This window comes from Triticum urartu, chromosome 3, assembly GCF_003073215.2.
Source record: "Triticum urartu cultivar G1812 chromosome 3, Tu2.1, whole genome shotgun sequence".
Classification (NCBI taxonomy): Eukaryota; Viridiplantae; Streptophyta; class Magnoliopsida; order Poales; family Poaceae; genus Triticum; species Triticum urartu.
The window spans coordinates 615304246-615322635 of NC_053024.1; positions in this window are offsets into that span (position 1 = coordinate 615304246).

Consider the following 18390-nt stretch of genomic DNA (forward strand, 5'->3'; position numbering starts at 1 on the left):
CATGAATGAAGGATGTGTTTTGAGGTCAAGTGTAACACAAGATCATGCACATCAGCCTTCCAAAGTAAGCCATCCTGCTGAGTCAAAACTGTAGTATATTCATCCACACATTTTCCATTTTGGGTGGAAATTAAATATAGGTAGAACATGCAGCAGTACAAACACAACTAGCTGAAGTCAGTGATATAGGTTCTATTCTGTTCTGAAAATAGAACATCTAAAACACATGTGTGCTTTATGTGATTGCTTAGTTCCTCTCTGGTTTTCCTTTTTTTTACATTCTTCTTAAATTACTAAACCTTCTAGTTCTGTTATCTAGGCTAGACCTCCACATGTGTGTTTTATGTGATGGTTTAGTTCCTAGGTTATCTTGAAATTTGGAACTTCAAAGCCCCCTCCCCCCAATTCTTGGTGAGTTCTTGCGGATTGCTTCAGTGTGCAACTAGATCTCCCTGTCCTGCCCATCAAATCCGAGTTACTACTGAGATGCAACTAGATCTATTTGTACAACTGGTCTATTTTGCGAAGTTTAATGAAGCCACTTCTTGGATTCGATTTGTTTCCAGACGGTTCAAGGAGTTGGAAGAGACAAGTCTGAACAGGAGAGATGAGGCTGAGAGGGGTTATCTGCAAATGAGTAGTGGGCGTCTTCTTGCAGAGTTGCACAGATTGATTCGTGTGTGTTAGATGCTGATCCTGAACGACAGGTGGCAGACACACCATCATCACCAACTCGAATTTTTATAGGAGGAGAGATTTTTATTCTCTATACACTGAACGAAAACAAGGTATTTTATGTTTTTATTCTCTGTTTTGCACAAGTGGCATGCAACTATTTCTATTCTTTTTATTATCTGGAAGCAACATCAAGGATATATCATACATGAGGGTACTTAAAGGCCAGCTAGGAAATAGATAAGCTTTGAATACCAAAGTCAAGAACCTACTTTTGTAACTAGACTTTTAGTGTTGAATATCTCTCCTAGACTGAGATTTTTTGATAAAGTCAAAAAAATTGCTAAGAAAAAAAGATGTGTTGTGGGGTGGGAAACACAAAGTCTGAGATTCCTTGTTCTTGGTGTAGTGACTTTTTATCCCAGCTTTACAATCATTTATGTACTTTTGTAACTGGATTTCCACGGTTATTGTTGTCTATATTTGTTTCTTTCTAGAAACATAGGGGTTTTATGCCACCCTTCGCAGATACTGCCATGGATGTCGAGTGGCAACATCTTATTCCTTAGGTTCATGAAATGGATAAAAATCATTTGAGTTTAAATTTTCTATATTACAGCATCAATAATGTAAGCAAATGAGTTCTCCTTTGTTAGACCCCTCCAGCTATGTACTTTTGCTGCTACTAATCATGAACTATATTAGCATGGAGCATTCTAATTATTCTTCTGCATTGTTCTCTATCTCGACAACTACTGTAGCGCAGGCTGAAGCGATGGCATGTGGAATTTCCATGTCATGTATGATTGATGTAATTGCATCTCAATAGGAACTATTTGGTGCACAGCATTCGGTCCCAGCCTACTTGCTGTAAATGCCTGATTTTGATGGATTTTGTTCATGGAGTTGATTATACAATCTAGAATATTTACCCTTTTGAGCCAAATTCAACAGAGTATATCATCTAATACTAACGATTTCAACTATCATGGCGTATTCAAGTCAAAACTAAATCCAGTAAATTTGTACATCTACTAAAAGTGTCACAATTATATATGTATTTAGCTTTCAGCTCACTGTATCCACTATCTGTAAAGGTGTATGTTAATTTTTTATGTTTATTTTGTTGGAAACAAGTGTTGGGATATTGGCTGCTAGTACCTATGCACAGTAACTTAAGTATGTCCCTAGGAACACTAAATGCTCAGCAATCGTATAGAGGGCTTCTATGCCACATCCATGGCCACTTCTGGTAGTCGATTGGTGGTCTTCATGTTTTGAAATGCTACTTTTATAGATTAGATAAGTGTATTCCTCATTTTGTGTGCACAATGCAGATATGAATTCTGCCTGTATTCAATTTCATAAACTAATTGAACATTCTAATAATTTAGACTTCTTCAACTTATGTAGGAAGCAAACATAAGGACGGGACTCACAATGAACCATGAAGCCTGCGATCCGCGTCAACTGGAGTACAATTGATGTCTCATGCTTGCATCTTTTTGATGTCATTCTGTAAACCTGATGTGTGGTGTCTTGTCTTGGTGCTTAGAACAAACTAAAGTGTATGTATGTGACAATTAGTTAATGGAATAAAAATGGTTTGGTGAACCTGATGTATGATGTGTTGGTGATTATGCTTAGAACACATGAACTATATGTATGTGACAATCAATACCATATGCTAATTAAAATTGAGGTTGGCTAAACAAAATGTAGACGAATTATTGGTCGGGAAAAGAAAATGCCATCAGATTGTTGGTCGGCAAAACAAACACCATCAAACAGTCGGTCGGGAAAGGCTAACAACAGGCCCAACAAAATGTTGGTCGGGAAAGAATACCCATTTGATAGTCGGTCGGGAAAGGCCCGTGGTTACCCCAACGGACTGTTGGTCGGGAAAAGCCCACGGCAGGCCCAACAGACTGTTGGTTGGGAAAAGTACCCCTTAGCCATCAAGCAGTCGGTCGGGAAAGATATGTTGGTCGGGAAAGGGTTTTCCCATCTGGACTTCTCCTAACAGACAAGGTTGTTCGGCAATAGAATTTCCCGACCGACTGTATTTCGGTGGAAGCTGTATTTCCGACCAACCTATCTGACGGGGATGTAGTGTTGTGGTGTAGTGTATGATACACGCTGTCACACATGAACCTCCTTATATCTTCCTCAAAACAGCCACCATACCTACCTATTATGGCATTTCATGGCCATTCCGAGATATATTGCCATGCAACTTTCCACTGTTCCATTTATCATGGCACACATCATCATTGTCATATTGCCTTGCATGATCATGTAGTTGACATCGTATTTGTGGCAAAGCCACCATTCATAATTTTTCATACATGTGACTCTTGATTCATTGCCCTTCCCGGTACACCGCCGGAGGCATTCATATAGATTCATACTTTGTTCTAGTATCGAGTTGTAATCATTGAGTTGTAAAAATAGAAGTGTGATGATCATAGTTAATAGAGCATTGTCCCAAATAAAAAAACAGATAAATTCCAAATAAAAAGAAAGAAGAAAAAGAAAAAGAAATAAAAAGGGACAATGCTACTATCCTTTTTTCCACACTTGTGCTTCAAAGTAGCACCATGGTATTTATGATAGAGAGTCTCTTGTTTTGTCACTTTCATATACTAGTGGGAATTTTTCATTATAGAACTTGGCTTGTATATTCCAACAACGGGTTTCCTGAAATGCCCTAGGTCTTTGTGAGCAAGCAAGTTGGATGCACACCCACTTAGTTTCTTTTGTTGAGCTTTCATACATTTATAGCTCTCGTGCATCCGTTGCATGGCAATCCCTACTCCTTGCATTGACATCAATTGATGGGCATCTCCCTAGCCCATTGATTAGCCGCGTCGATGTGAGACTTTCTCCTTTTTTTCTTCTCCACATAACCCCCATCATCATATTTTATTCCACCCATAGTGCTATATCCATGGCTCAGACTCATGTATTGCGTGAAAGTTGAAAAAAGTTTGAGATTACTACAGTGTGAAACAATTGCTTGGCTTGTCATCGGGGTTGTGCATGATGTGAGCATTCTTGTGTGACGAAAATGGAGCATGACCAAACTATATGATTTTGTAGGGATGAACATTCTTTTGCCATGTTTTTTTGAGAAGAAATAATTTCTTAGTTAGTATGCTTGAAGTATTATTGTTTTTATGTCAATATTAGACTTTTGTCTTGAATCTTTCGGATCTGAATATTCATGCCACAATAAGGAGAATTACATTGAGAATTATGCTAGGTAGCATTCCACATCAAAAATTCTGTTTTTATCATTTACCTACTCGAGGACGAGCAGGAATTAAGCTTGGGGATGCTTGATACGTCTCCAACGTATCTATAATTTTTGATTCTTGGATGCTATTATATTATCTGTTTTGGATGTTAATGGGCTTCATTTTACACTTTATATTATTTTTGGGACTAACCTACTAACCCAAGGCCCAATGCAAATTGTTGTTATTTTGCCTATTTCAGTGTTTCGCAGAAAAGGAATATCAAACATAATTCAAACGGAATGAAACCTTCAGGAGATTTATTTTTGGAACAAACGTGATCCAGAGGACTTGGAGTAGACGTCGAGCAACCAACGAGGTGGCCATGAGGCAGGGGGCACACCCTCCCCCTCGTGGGCCCCTCGTGGCTCCACCGACCTACTTCTTCCTCCTATATATGTTCATATACCCCGAAAACATCCAAGAGCACCAGAAACCCTATTTCCACAGCCGCAACCTTCTCTACCCAAGAGATCCCATCTTGGGACCTTTTCGAGAGCTTCGTCGGAGGGGGCATCGACAACGGAGGGCCTCTACATCAACTCCATGGCCCCTCCGATGATGTGTGAGTAGTTTACTTCAGACCTTCGGGTCCATAGCTATTAGCTAGATGGCTTCTTCTCTCTCTTTGAATATTAATAGAAAGTTCTCCTTGATCTTCTTGGAGATCTATTCGATGTAACTCTTTTTGCGGTGTGTTTGTCGAGATCCGATGAATTGTGGGTTTATGATCAAGTGTATCTATGAAGAATATTTGATTCTTCTTTGAAATCTTTTATGTATGATTGGTTATCTTTGCAAGTCTCTTCGAATTATCGGTTTGGTTTGGCCTACTAGATTGATCTTTCTTGCAATGGGAGAAGTGCTTAGCTTTGGGTTCAATCTTGCGGTGCTCGATCCCAGTGACAGAAAGCGAAACGACACGTATTGTATTGTTGCCATCGAGGATAAAAAGATGGGGTTTATATCATATTGCTTGAGTTTATCCCTCTACATCATGTCATCTTACCTAATGCGTTACTCTGTTCTTATGAACTTAATACCCTAGATGCATGCTGGATAGCGGTCGATGTGTGGAGTAATAGTAGTCGATGCAGGCAGGAGTCGGTCTACTTGTCACGAACGTGATGCCTATATACATGATCATGCTTAGATATTCTAATAATTATTCGCTTTTCTATCAATTGCTCAACAGTAATTTGTTCACCCACCGTAATACTTATGCTATCTTGAGAGAAGCCACTAGTGAAAACTATGCCCCCCGGGTCTATTCTCCATTATATTAATCTCCCGTCAACAAGTTATTTCTCACACTGTTTATTTTGCAATCTGTACTTTTAATCTATATCACAAAAATACCAAAAAAATTATCTTATCATTATTATCTGTATCATATCTCACTCTCGTAAGTGACCGTGAAGGGATTGACAACCCCTTTATCGCGTTGGTTGCGATGTTCTTATTTGTTTGTGTAGGTACGAGGGACTTCCGTGTAGTCTCCTACCGGATTGATACCTTGGTTCTCAAAAACTAAGGGAAATACTGACGTTACTTTGCTGCATCACCCTTTCCTCTTCAAGGGAAAACCAACGCAGTGCTCAAGAGGTAGCAATCACCGTTTTGGTTTTGATGCGTAGGTAAGAACATTTCTTGCTAGAAGCCCGTAGGAGCCACATAAAACTTGCAACAATAAAGTAGAGGGCGTCTAACTTGTTTTTGCAGGGCATGTTGTGATGTGATATGGTCAAGACATGATGTGATATACGTTATTGTATGAGATGATCATGTTTTGTAAAAGTTACTGGCAACCGGCAGGAGCCTTATGGTTGTCTCTTTATTGTATGAAATGAAAATGCCATGTAATTGATTTGCTTTGTCCTATGTGTGAGTGATAGTTGTAGAAGCAATCATTGGCGAGATGACCACGATGCTACGATGGAAATCAAGGTGTCAAGCCAGTGATGATGGAGATCATGACGATGCTTTGGAGATGGAGATCAAAAGCACAAGATGATGATGGCCACATCATGTCACATATTTTATTGCATGTGATGTTTTTCTTTTATGCATCTTATTTTGCTTAGTATGGCGGTAGCATTATAAGATGACCCCTTAACTAAAATTTCAAGGCATAAGTGTTCTCCCTGAGTATGCACCATTGCGACAGTTCGTCGTGCTGAGACACCACATGATGATCAGGTGTGATAGGGTCTACGTTCACATACAATGGGTGTAAGACAGTTTTGCACATGCGGAATACTCGGGTTAAACTTGATGATCCTGGCATGTACAGACATGGCTTCGGAACACCGGAGACTGAAAGGTCGAATGTGAATCATATAGTAGATATGATAAACATAGAGATATTGACTACTCCATCTCACATGATGATCAGACATGGTTTAGTTGATTTGGATCACGTATCATTTAGATGACTCGAGGATGTCTATCTAAGTGGGAGTTCTTAAGTAATATGATTAACTGTACTTAATTTATCATGAACTTAGTCCTGATAGTTTTTGCATATCTATGTTGTAGATCAACAGACCATGCTACCGTTCCATTGAATTTTAATGCGTTCCTAGAGAAAGCTAAGTTGAAAGATGATGGTAGCAACTAACGGACTTGGTCCGTAACTTGAGGATTATCGTCATTGTTGCACAGAAAAATTATGTCCTTAATGAACCGCTAGGTGTGCCACCCCCTCCAGCAACTGCAGACGTTGTGAATGCCTGGCAGTCGTGTGTTGATGACTACTCGATAGTTCAGTGTGCCATGCTTTACGACTTAGAATTGGGACTTCAAAGACATTTTGAATGTCATGGACCATTTGAGATTGTCCAAGAGTTGAAGTTAATATTTCAAGCAAATGCCCGTTTGAGAGATATGAAGTCTCCAACAAGTTCTATAGGTGCAAGATGGAGGAGAACAGTTCTGTCAGTTGACACATACTCAAAATGTCTGGGTATTATAATCACTTGACTCAGCTGGGAGTTGATCTTCCAGTTGATTGTGTTATTGACAGAGTTCTTCAATCACTGCCACCAAGCTACAAAGGCTTCGTGATGAACTATAATATGCAAGGGATGGTTAAGACAATTCCCGAGCTCTTGGCTATGCTCAAAGCTGCGGAGGTAGAAATCAAGAAGGAGCATCAAGTGTTGATGGTTAACAAGACCACTAGTTTATAGAAAAAGGGCGAGGGAAAGAATGGGACCTTAAAGAAGAATGGCAAGCAAGTTTCCGCTCCTGGGAAGAAGCCCAAGTCTGGACCCAAGCCTGAAACTGAGTGCTTCTACTTCAAACGGACTAGTCACTGGAAGCGAAACTGCCCCAAGTATTTGGTGAATAAGAAGGATGGAAAAATGAACAAAGGTATATTTGATATACATGTTATTGATGTGTACCTTACTAATGCTCGTAGTAGCGCCTGGGTATTTGATACTAGTTCGGTTGCTTATATTTGTAACTTGAAACAGGGGCTATGGATTAAATGAAGATTGGCTAAGCACGAGGTGACGATGCGCGTTGGGAATGGTTCCAAGGTCGATGTGATCATCGTCGGCACGCTACCTCTACATCTACCTTTGGGATTAGTTTTAGACCTGAATAATTGTTATTTAGTGATGGCGTTGAGCATGAACATTATATCTGGATCTTGTTTGACGCGACACGGTTATTCATTTAAATCAGAGAATAACAATTGTTCTATTTATATGAGTAATATCTTTTATGGTCATGCACCCTTGAAGAGTGGTCTATTTTTGTTGAATCTCGATTGTGGTGATACACATATTCATAATATTGATATCAAAAGATGCAAAGTTGATAATGATAGTGCAACATATTTGTGGCACTGCCGTTTAGGTCATATTGGTGTAAAACGCATGAAGAAACTCCATGCATATGGGCTTTTGGAATCACTTGATTATGAATCATTTGATACTTGTGAACAATGCCTCATGGGCAAGATGACTAAAACTCCGTTCTCTGGAAGAATGGAGCAAGCTAATGACTTATTGGAAATAATACATACCGACGTATGCAGTCCAATGAGTGTTGAGGATCGCGGCGGTATCGTTATTTTTTGACCTTCACAGATGATTTGAGCAGATATGGGTATATCTACTTAATGAAACACAAGTCTGAAACATTTGAGAAGTTCAAAGAATTTCAGAATGAAGTGAAGAATCATTGTAACAAGAAAATAAAGTTTCCACGATCTGATCGCGGAGGCGAATATTTGAGTTGGCCTTCATTTAAAATAATGTGGAATAGTTTCACAACTCACGCCGCCCGGAACACCATAGCGTAATGGTGTGTCCAAACATCGTAACCGTACTTTATTAGATATGGTGCGATCTATGATGTCTCTTACCGACTTACCACTATCGTTTTGGGGTTGTGCATGAGAGACGGCTATATTAACGTTAAATAGGGCACCATCTAAATCCGTTGAGATGACACCGTATGAACTATGGTTTGGCAAGAAACCTAAGTTGTTGTTTCTTAAATTTTGGGGTGTGATGCTTATGTGAAAAAGCTTCAGCCTGATAAGCTCGAACCCAAATCAGAGAAGTGCGTCTTCATAGGATACCCAAAGAAACTGTTGGGTACACCTTCTACCATAGATCCGAAGGCAAGATCTTTGTTGCTAAGAATAGATCCTTTCTAGAGAAGGAATTTCTCTCAAAAGAAGTGAGTGGGAGGAAAGTAGAACTTGATGAGGAAATTGTACCTTCTCTCGAATTGGAAAGTAGCTCATCACAAAAAACCGTTCCCATTGTGCCTACATCTACTAGAGAGGAAGCTAATGATAATGATCATGAAACTTCAGATCAAGTTCTACCGAACCTCTAGGTCAACGAAAGCACGTTTCGCACCAGAGTGGTACGGCAACCCTGTTCTGGAAGTCATGTTACTAGACCATGACAAACCTACGAACTATGAAGAAGCGATGATGAGCCCAGATTCCGATAAATGTCTTGAGGCCATGAAATCCGAGATAGGATCCATGTATGAGAACAAAGTGTGGACTTTGGTTGACTTGCCCGATGATCGGCGTGCCATAGAGAATAAATGGATCTTCAAGAAGAAGACTGGAGCTGATGGTAATATTACTGTCTGCAAAGCTCGACTTGTCGCGAAAGGTTTTCGACAAGTTCAAGTTGTTGACTACGATGAGACTTTCTCACCCGTAGCGATTCTTAAGTCTGTCCGAATCATGTTAGCAATTTCCGCATTTTATGATTATGAAATCTGGGAATTGGACGTCAAAACTGCATTCCTTAACGTATTTCTTAAAGAAGAGTTGTATATGATGCAACCAGAAGGTTTTTTCAATCCTAACGGTGCTAACAAAGTGTGCAAGCTCCAGCGATCCATCTATGGACTGTTGCAAGCATCTCGGAGTTGGAATATACGCTTTGATGAGGTGATCAAAGCATATCGTTTTATACAGACTTTCGGAGAAGCCTGTATTTACAAGAAAGTGAGTGGGAGCTCTGTAGCATTTCAAATATTATATGTGGATGCCATATTGTTGATTGGAAATGATGTAGAATTTCTGGATAGCATAAAAGAATACTTGAATAAAAGTTTTTCAATGAAAGACCTCAGTGAAGCTACTTACATATTGGGCATCAAGATCTGTAGAGATAGATCAAGACGCTTAATTGGACTTTCACAAAGCACATACCTTGATAAAGTTTTGAAGAAGTTCAAAATGGATCATTCAAAAGAAAGGGTTCTTGCCTGTGTTACAAGGTGTGAAGTTGAGTCAGACTCAATGCCCGACCACTAAAGAAGATAGAGAGAAAATGAAAGTCATGCCCTATGCCTCAGCCATAGGTTCTATCATGTATTCTATGCTATGTACCAGACCTGATGTTTGCCTTTCTAAGTTTAGCCGGGAGGTACCAAAGTAATCCAGGACTGGATCGCTGGACAACGGTCAAGAACATCCTAAAGTACCTAAAAAGGACTATGGATATGCTTCTCATTTATGGAGGTGACAAAGAGCTCGTCGTAAATGGTTACGTCGATGCTAGCTTTGATGTTCCAGATGACTCTAAGTCACAAACCGGATATGTATTTATATTGAATGGTGGAGCTGTCAGTTGGTGCAGTTCCAAGCAGAGCGTCGTGGCAGGATCTACGTGTGAAGCAGAATACATACCTGCTTCGGAAGCAACAAATGAAGGATTCTGGATGAAGGAGTTCGTATCTGATCTAGGTGTAATACCTAGTGCATCAGGTCCAATGAATATATTTTGTGACAATACTAGAGCAATTGCCTCGGCGAAGGAATCCAGATTTCACAAAAGAACCAAACACATCAAGAGACGCTTCAACTCCATCTGTGATCAACTCAAGGGGGGAGACATAGAGATTTGCAAAATACATACATATCTGAATTTTGCAGATCCGTTGACTAAGCCTCTTCCACGAGCAAAACATGATCAACACCAAGACTCCATGGGTGTTAGAATCATTAGTATGTAATCTAGATTATTGACTCTAGTGCAAGTGGGAGACTGAAGGAAATATGCCCTAGAGGCAATAGTAAAGTTTTTATTTTATATTTCCTTATTCATGATAAATTTTTATTATTCATGCTAGAATTGTATTGACCGGAAACCTTAATGCATGTGTGAATACATAGACAAAACACTACGTCCCTAGTGAGCCTCTTCTTGACTAGCTCGTTGATCAAAGATGGTTAAGGTTTCCTAACCATGGACATGAGTTGTCATTTGATAACGGGATCATATCATTAAGGGAATGATGTGATGGAGAAGACCCATCCGTTAGCATAGCATATTGATCGTTCAATTTTATTGCTATTGCTTTCTTCATGTCATACACATATTCCTTTGACTATGAGATGATGGGACTCCCGGATACCAGAGGAATACCTTGTGTGCTATCAAACGTCACAATGTAACTGGGTGATTATAAAGATGCTCTACAGTTATCTCCGAAGGTGTATGTTGGGCTGGCATAGATCGAGATTAGGATTTGTCACTTCGAGTATCGGAGAGGTATCTTTGGGCCCTCTCGGTAATGCACATCATAAGAAGCCTTACAAGCAATGTGACTAATGAGTTAGTTGTGGGATGATGTATTACGGAATGAGTAAAGAGACTTGTTGGTAATGAGATTGAACTAGGTATGAAGATACCGACAATCGAATCTCGGGCAAGTAACATACCGATGACAAAGGGAATAACGTATGTTGTCATTACGGTGTTAGAATCATTAGTATGTAATATAGATTATTGAATATGTGGGAGACTGAAGGAAATATGCCCTAGAGGCAATAGTAAAGTTTTTATTTTATATTTCCTTATTCATGATAAATTTTTATTATTCATGCTAGAATTGTATTGACCGGAAACCTTAATGCATGTGTGAATACATAGACAAAACACTACGTCCCTAGTGAGCCTCTTCTTGACTAGCTCGTTGATCAAAGATGGTTAAGGTTTCCTAACCATGGACATGAGTTGTCATTTGATAACGGGATCATATCATTAGGGGAATGATGTGATGGAGAAGACCCATCCGTTAGATTAGCATATTGATCGTTCAATTTTATTGCTATTGCTTTCTTCATGTCATACACATATTCCTTTGACTATGAGATGATGGGACTCCCGGATACCAGAGGAATACCTTGTGTGCTATCAAACGTCACAATGTAACTGGGTGATTATAAAGATGCTCTACAGTTATCTCCGAAGGTGTATGTTGGGTTGGCATAGATCGAGATTAGGATTTGTCACTTCGAGTATCGGAGAGGTATCTTTGGGCCCTCTCGGTAATGCACATCATAAGAAGCCTTACAAGCAATGTGACTAATGAGTTAGTTGTGGGATGATGTATTACGGAATGAGTAAAGAGACTTGTTGGTAATGAGATTGAACTAGGTATGAAGATACCGACAATCGAATCTCGGGCAAGTAACATACCGATGACAAAGGGAATAACGTATGTTGTCATTACGGTTTGACCGATAAAGATCTTCGTAGAATATGTAGGAGCCAATATGAGCATCCAGGTTCCGCTGTTGTTTATTAACCGGAGAGGTGTCTCGGTCATGTCTACATAGTTCTCGAACCCGTTGGGTCCGCACGCTTAATGTTCGATGACGATTTTGTAATATATGAGTTATGTGTATTGGTGACCGAATGTTGTTCAGAGTCCTGGATGAGATCACAGACATGACGAGGAGTCTCAAAATGGTCAAGAGGTAAAGATTGATAAATAAGACGATAGTATTCGGACACCAGAAGTGTTCCGGAGGGTACCGGGTACATATCAGGTCACAGGAAAGGGGTTCCAGGCACCCCCGACAAAGATATGGGCCTAATGGGCCAAGAGGGGAAATGCAGCTGCCAGCAGGGGCATCTGCGCCCCCCACATGGGCCGCACCAGAGGGGAAAGTAAAGAGGGGAAGAGAGAAGGAAGGGGAGGGATTCGGCCTCCCCCTTCCTTCCCTCCTCCCTCCTCTTTCCTTCCCCCTCAAGTGAAAAAAGGAAAGGGGGCCGAATTGGGGAGCAACCCCAAGTAGGATTCAGCCTACTTGGGGCGCCCCCTTGGCTTCTCCCTCTCCCTCCCACCTATATATATGAGGGGGGGCGCCTAGAACACACAACAACATATGTTAGCCGTGTGCGACACCTCCCTCCACATATAACACCCTCGGTCATATTCTCGTAGTGCTTAGGTGAAGCCCTACGTGGATCACTTCACCATCACTTTCACCACGCCATGGTGCTGATGGAACTCATCTACTTCCTCGACACTTTGCTAGATCAAGAATTCGAGGGACATCATCGAGATGAACATGTGCAGAACTCAGAGGTGTCGTATGTTCGGTACTTGATCGGTCGGAAAGAGAAGAAGTTTGACTACATCGACCGCATTGTCAAATGCTTCCGCTTTCGGTCTAGGAGGGTACATAGACACACTCTCCCCCCTGCTTGATATGCATCTCCTAGATACATCTTGCGTGAGCGTATGATTTTATTTGAAATCACATGCTACATTTCCCAACACCACCTTCCCCTACTCTAAGGCCAATCTCTGTTGGTCGAACTCCATCTTCTCCCTTTGCACATCAATGAACATCTTGTTCCTCTCCTCCTTCTTCACCTCCTTGGCATAAAAAATGCCCGTCCAAGTGGCAGATATTTTGTTTGTTGCCCCTTCACGCGCCACCCTTTCCTTCTCCCAGTTGTTCCCCATCACTTGCAGTTTCTTTTTTACACGATTGGTTGTAATTTGGACGCAACATTTTCTTCTTCCCCTTCCTCGTCCACTCCAATTGATTGAGTCGAGCTCGACCCATTGTTTTTCTTCATCATCTTCATGTCGTTCTCAATTTCCTTGAGGACGGTCTGCTACTTGGGTCTCCTATTCAGTTTCATCCAACAATGAGAAAAAGTGAATGGTTTCTTCTCCACTTGATGGTACAAAGCCTCTGCCAAAGTTGCATGGTTTTGAACTCTGGTGTTGCTTTGGTTCCGACCTAAAACTTGTTTGAGATAGCCAACAAATTTGCTAAAGGCCTCTTGCATGGACAACCTTCTATGTTGAAGAGAACACGCGGCACAGTTGGTGCATATTGGGTGTGGTTGCACATAGTGTTTTTGCTCATGATAAAATTTCCAAATTTTCTCCCAATATTTCTTGCTTTTTTGCTCGGTCAACAAATCAGATCCATGCTAGTGTTTCACCAACTTTCACACAACAAAATATCTGCAAATTATGTGAATTTTGGACCCCCTCGGCTTGTAAACTTTGGCAGCTTTCTTCTTCCTTTTAGTGTGTGATGTTCGCCCAACTTCAAACACCGAGGAATTGGTATCCTCCATGGTGAATTGCAAATAATCTTGACCATGATTTATCATATCATGCAATATTTATTCCTAGAATATGCATTGCAATTTAACTATTGTACTACTAATACGATTTGATAACATATGCAACAAAATGAACTATGGATGCAAATCTGAAAAGGGTCAAAATTTATACCCAGTCTTGGGCGGGCATTTCTTCGAACAGGTAGTGGGCATGACTAGCACCGGCATTGCCCGAGGACGCCCGATGCACTTTGAGCTCCGACGAGTCCGCCACCAAGTCCTCATAGGGGACGACTTGAGAAAATCTTAAATCCGGGATGCCCTTCCACTGGGAGGGCATGATGCAATCGGGAAACAACAACAAATACATTGTCTTTGTGGCCACGACCGATAAATTGGGGAGCGTCGCATCCATGTCCTAAGCAATAGCCTTCGCCGCCAACAAGGTCGCGTCCGCAACTGCCTACGCCGCCGCTATCTTCTCCGCCGCCTCACGCTCACGCTGCCTCCGGCGGCGCTCCTTCCGAGCAAGGTTCTCTGCCTTGCAAGGATCCAAAGCCAGGCCGGGAACCCCGACTGATTCTGCCGAGGCATCGACCGAGGCCATGGAGGCGGACATGACCGTCGGCGATGACACGAAGGACGGTGGGGAGGGATGGCTAGCAAGAAGGTAGTGGACGCCTGCGCGGCGGCGGGAGAAATGGAGGATGGAGGTAGGAGGAATTTGATCGATGCGGAGAGGTACTCAAATTGGTTCTGATTTGGGATGGATCTGCCTTCACAGAGCCGGTGTGGCAGGCGTGCTCGGGCATGTCCGGGCCTCCTCATATCCACTTCAAATATGGGCCGAATATGGGGAGTGCCAGTCAGTCTAAACGTTTTGAACCGGCTATTGGGCGCCCGGTTGGGTGACGTTTTTATGTCTGCTAACCGAGCAAACCAGATTGGCTCACGTTTGCATGCATGCATAGTTTCCAAGAAACAAATACCAATCCGTCCTTAAATATAAGTCTTTTAAAAAAAAATTAATGACGTGTTTTAATGTAGATTTATTCATTTTGCTTCGTATGTAGTTCATATAAAATATATAAGAAACATATATTTAGAAACAGAGAGAGTAGAGACATGCAGTGCATGCATGCATTCGGCCTATTTCCAGACATGAAATACATGCAGGCATTTTGCTCGAACGATATGGTTGCGTGGCGTCCCAAAGAAAGACGAAAGGCCTATTTCCAGACATGAAATGCATGCAGGCATTTTGCCGAACCGATGGTTGCGTGACGTCCTGAAGAAAGACGAAAGGAAGCTTCCTTCGGGCTGCTTGAACGGCTTGCTTGAGGACATTTTAGATTAGTTGTATGATGAATCATAGAGGCCGCGCGCGTCTCTGCCTGCTTTTCGGCAGAAGCCAGTGTGACGTTTTTTGCTTTTTGATTTGTTTATTATCTGGCCGGCATCTCGCCCTGTGTGCGCCTTGCGTTTCCTCTTTGTCTCACTCACACCGCCTGCCCCATTCCTGTCCGTGCAAGGTCCACACGATTATTCTCTCTATCCTAAAATAAATGTATCAACTTTATATTTTTTTACAAAGTCAGTATAAAGTTAAGACATTTATTTTAAGACGGTGGGGGTATATACTTTTACCGTCCAGCCTGATAACGCGGGGTGCATTCACGCTTGAGTACAAGTTTGGAGAAGATGAATTGACCAAAAAATTCTAATTAATAAACTAATTCTTTACTCCAAACATTATTTTGTTATTGTGTTTGCCAACACCACACCTGTTCCCCCAACTTCATACGACACGGCAAGAAGAACTCCCGTGCCACAAACATGATACCGAACTTCAAAGGTACATGGGAAAAAAGAAGGATTAGTCTATGAACAGTGTAGAAAGACATAGAAAAAAAAGGACGCCATTTTTAGTCTCTTTTTCCTATGTGTAGATTGAATTTAAATATGAAATTATGTGGGAGACTGGAGGAGACATCTTTTGTCAACCTGGTAAAGTTTACGAACATATGGGACATTGGCCGAGCATTAGGAGGAGGGTCCAAGGCTAACTAGCTAGCAACAAGCTATGTGCATGTGTTTTTCTTCTACTTTTTTTTAGAATTTCTGTGTGCCATTAAATATATACCAAATTACAACAAGAACTCGCGAAAACTACAAGAGAAAATGAGAGAGGACAGATGTCTAGAAACATTTGCAAGAAAACTCCATTGAAGCGGATTTTAGCAACCACCATCCTGACCACTTGCCATCTTCGGAGATGAAGAAGCACGGTCGCCCCATGAGGACTCTGTGAGCCGAAAAAGAGGCCCGTTGTTGGCAAGGCCACTGTCGATATGGCACGTCGATCGGGATCATTCTCGTGCTCCTTGCAACCTGGATCCGCCACATGTCGTCGACGTAGAATGCTGGAACCGCCATCCACTAGCCTCCAACTTTGTTATTGGACCTTCATTGTCCCCCAAGAAGAAGAAGACACCACATGAGATGGAATCCGCCGCGGACACAACAAACGCCACAAAATCCATCGCACCAAGGAAACAATGGAATAAGGTACCGACCGATCCCTCGAGTTCACCACTAGGGACGTCATCGAAATGGGCTGGCATCGGGGAAAATTTATTCCAAAAGCCGTTGTCACCTCCATCCGAACGTCACCATAGGTCACACTAATCCTAACACCCTATCTACAGGCAAGCAGAGAGCCCAGGTTCCCCCACCCTTCCATCGTCGAAGCGGAGACCAGAGTGGAAGAGAACCCATAGCCTCGCCAGCAGAGCGACGGAAGGTTCGTCGTCTCCCTAATTGCCTTTTTTTCCAAGACCAGATGGAGCGAAGCGGTTAGTAAATTGCGAGCCATTGAAATACCTCAATCCTCAAAGAAAAATTGAAGAAGCATGGCCACGACTATGACCATCATTATTCCCTACTAGAGGATAGTTGACGTGGCAACACCTATATCATAGAGTGACGACAAGACAATGCCATTTACCGTTGCGTCTTATCATACAGTAAGGACAAACCAATACACATGAAAGACAAAATTTTGGACCCCATTTCTAGTTAGGCTTGTCTCTTTTTCATATGTGTAGATCAAGTTTAAATATGAATTCCGTGGGACTCTAGGCACATCATTCGTCAACCTACACTTAAAAAAAAAATGAGATCAAGCATTGGTAGTGCTACAAATCCCCCCCCCCCCCCCCCCCCCCCCCCCCCCCCCCCAAACACACATCGTCGAGAAGATGGGCTTGGCCTGCGGTTGAATTGAGTAGGGGCCAAGCCAAACTGGTAGCCAACAAGCCATGTGCATGGGGTTTTCATATACCTTGCCACTTGCCAACACTGTGAGCCATCGAAATAACTTGGCCCTCAAAGAAAAATCGCAGAGAAGCATGGGCACCACGGCTATGTCCATCATTATTCCCTGCCAGTGGACAGTTGAAATGGTAACACCTATATGAGTAACGTGGACCCATATCGTTTACCATTAATAAAAGACCTCGGCAATAATTCTTAGCCATGAACATGCATAGCTTAAATGTCGGTTGGTTGTGTTCCCATTAGCGCGGAAAAACGTTCGTCGTACCATTTTATTGCTCTTGTGGATATGCAACGTCATAACAATTATGTATCCATCAGTTTATACTCTAGATAGATACACAACGGTACCCGACAAGAACAAGTCACATGTACTGATTTGTCGCTTTCGTGGATCGTGGTTGCGATTTAGCTGACACAAAAAGAACAAGTTGCATACTCTAATTTGTGTCGTTTTCGTAGACCCCGAAGGCCTATAACGATCCACTCATTTTCCAATACACATGTAACTGTATTGGACAAAGAATCGACAAGATCAACGACACTTTTGCATGAATCTTTAGTAAGAATCTAATCAAATTATCCATTTGTGGTATTGGATGCTTATCATACAAATTTGGCGCGGTAAAGATTTAGCACTCATTTGTAATTAACTATGAAGTCCAAAAACTTGTGTTTCTGGAATAGATTAAAAAATGAAATAATTATTTGTGTTGAGTTTCTCTAAAATTGATCTGAAAATAATTAATACTTTTACATGCACACCAAATAATTGATTAAATAGAAATTGATTGAAATTCCACACAAATAATTATTTGTATCAAATGAGCTTGCCTATGGGTCTGTACCACTAACAATGCAAATAAAAATGAGCTAATGTTTGTGGAATATTAATTGTAAGCCAAGTATTACGGGTAATCTTTACGTGCACACCAACGATGGAATTCCACTGGAAAAAGTTTCCATTGGGATATCACTGGCATGAGCCATTTATGCGCATACGGACATTAGGTACATTTGGAAGTTTGTATGGAGCAGCGCCTCACTGTCAGCTGTACCAAACTCGTCATCCAAACTGTCTCCCCCGTTTTTTTTTTTTGAGAGAGAGTCTGCCCTTCGCCCCACCTTTTAGATGTACCGATAGCCCGGGACCCACTGCGCAACAGCTGACCTCCTGAGAACATGGCTACGCCTGGTCTACATGGACTGCG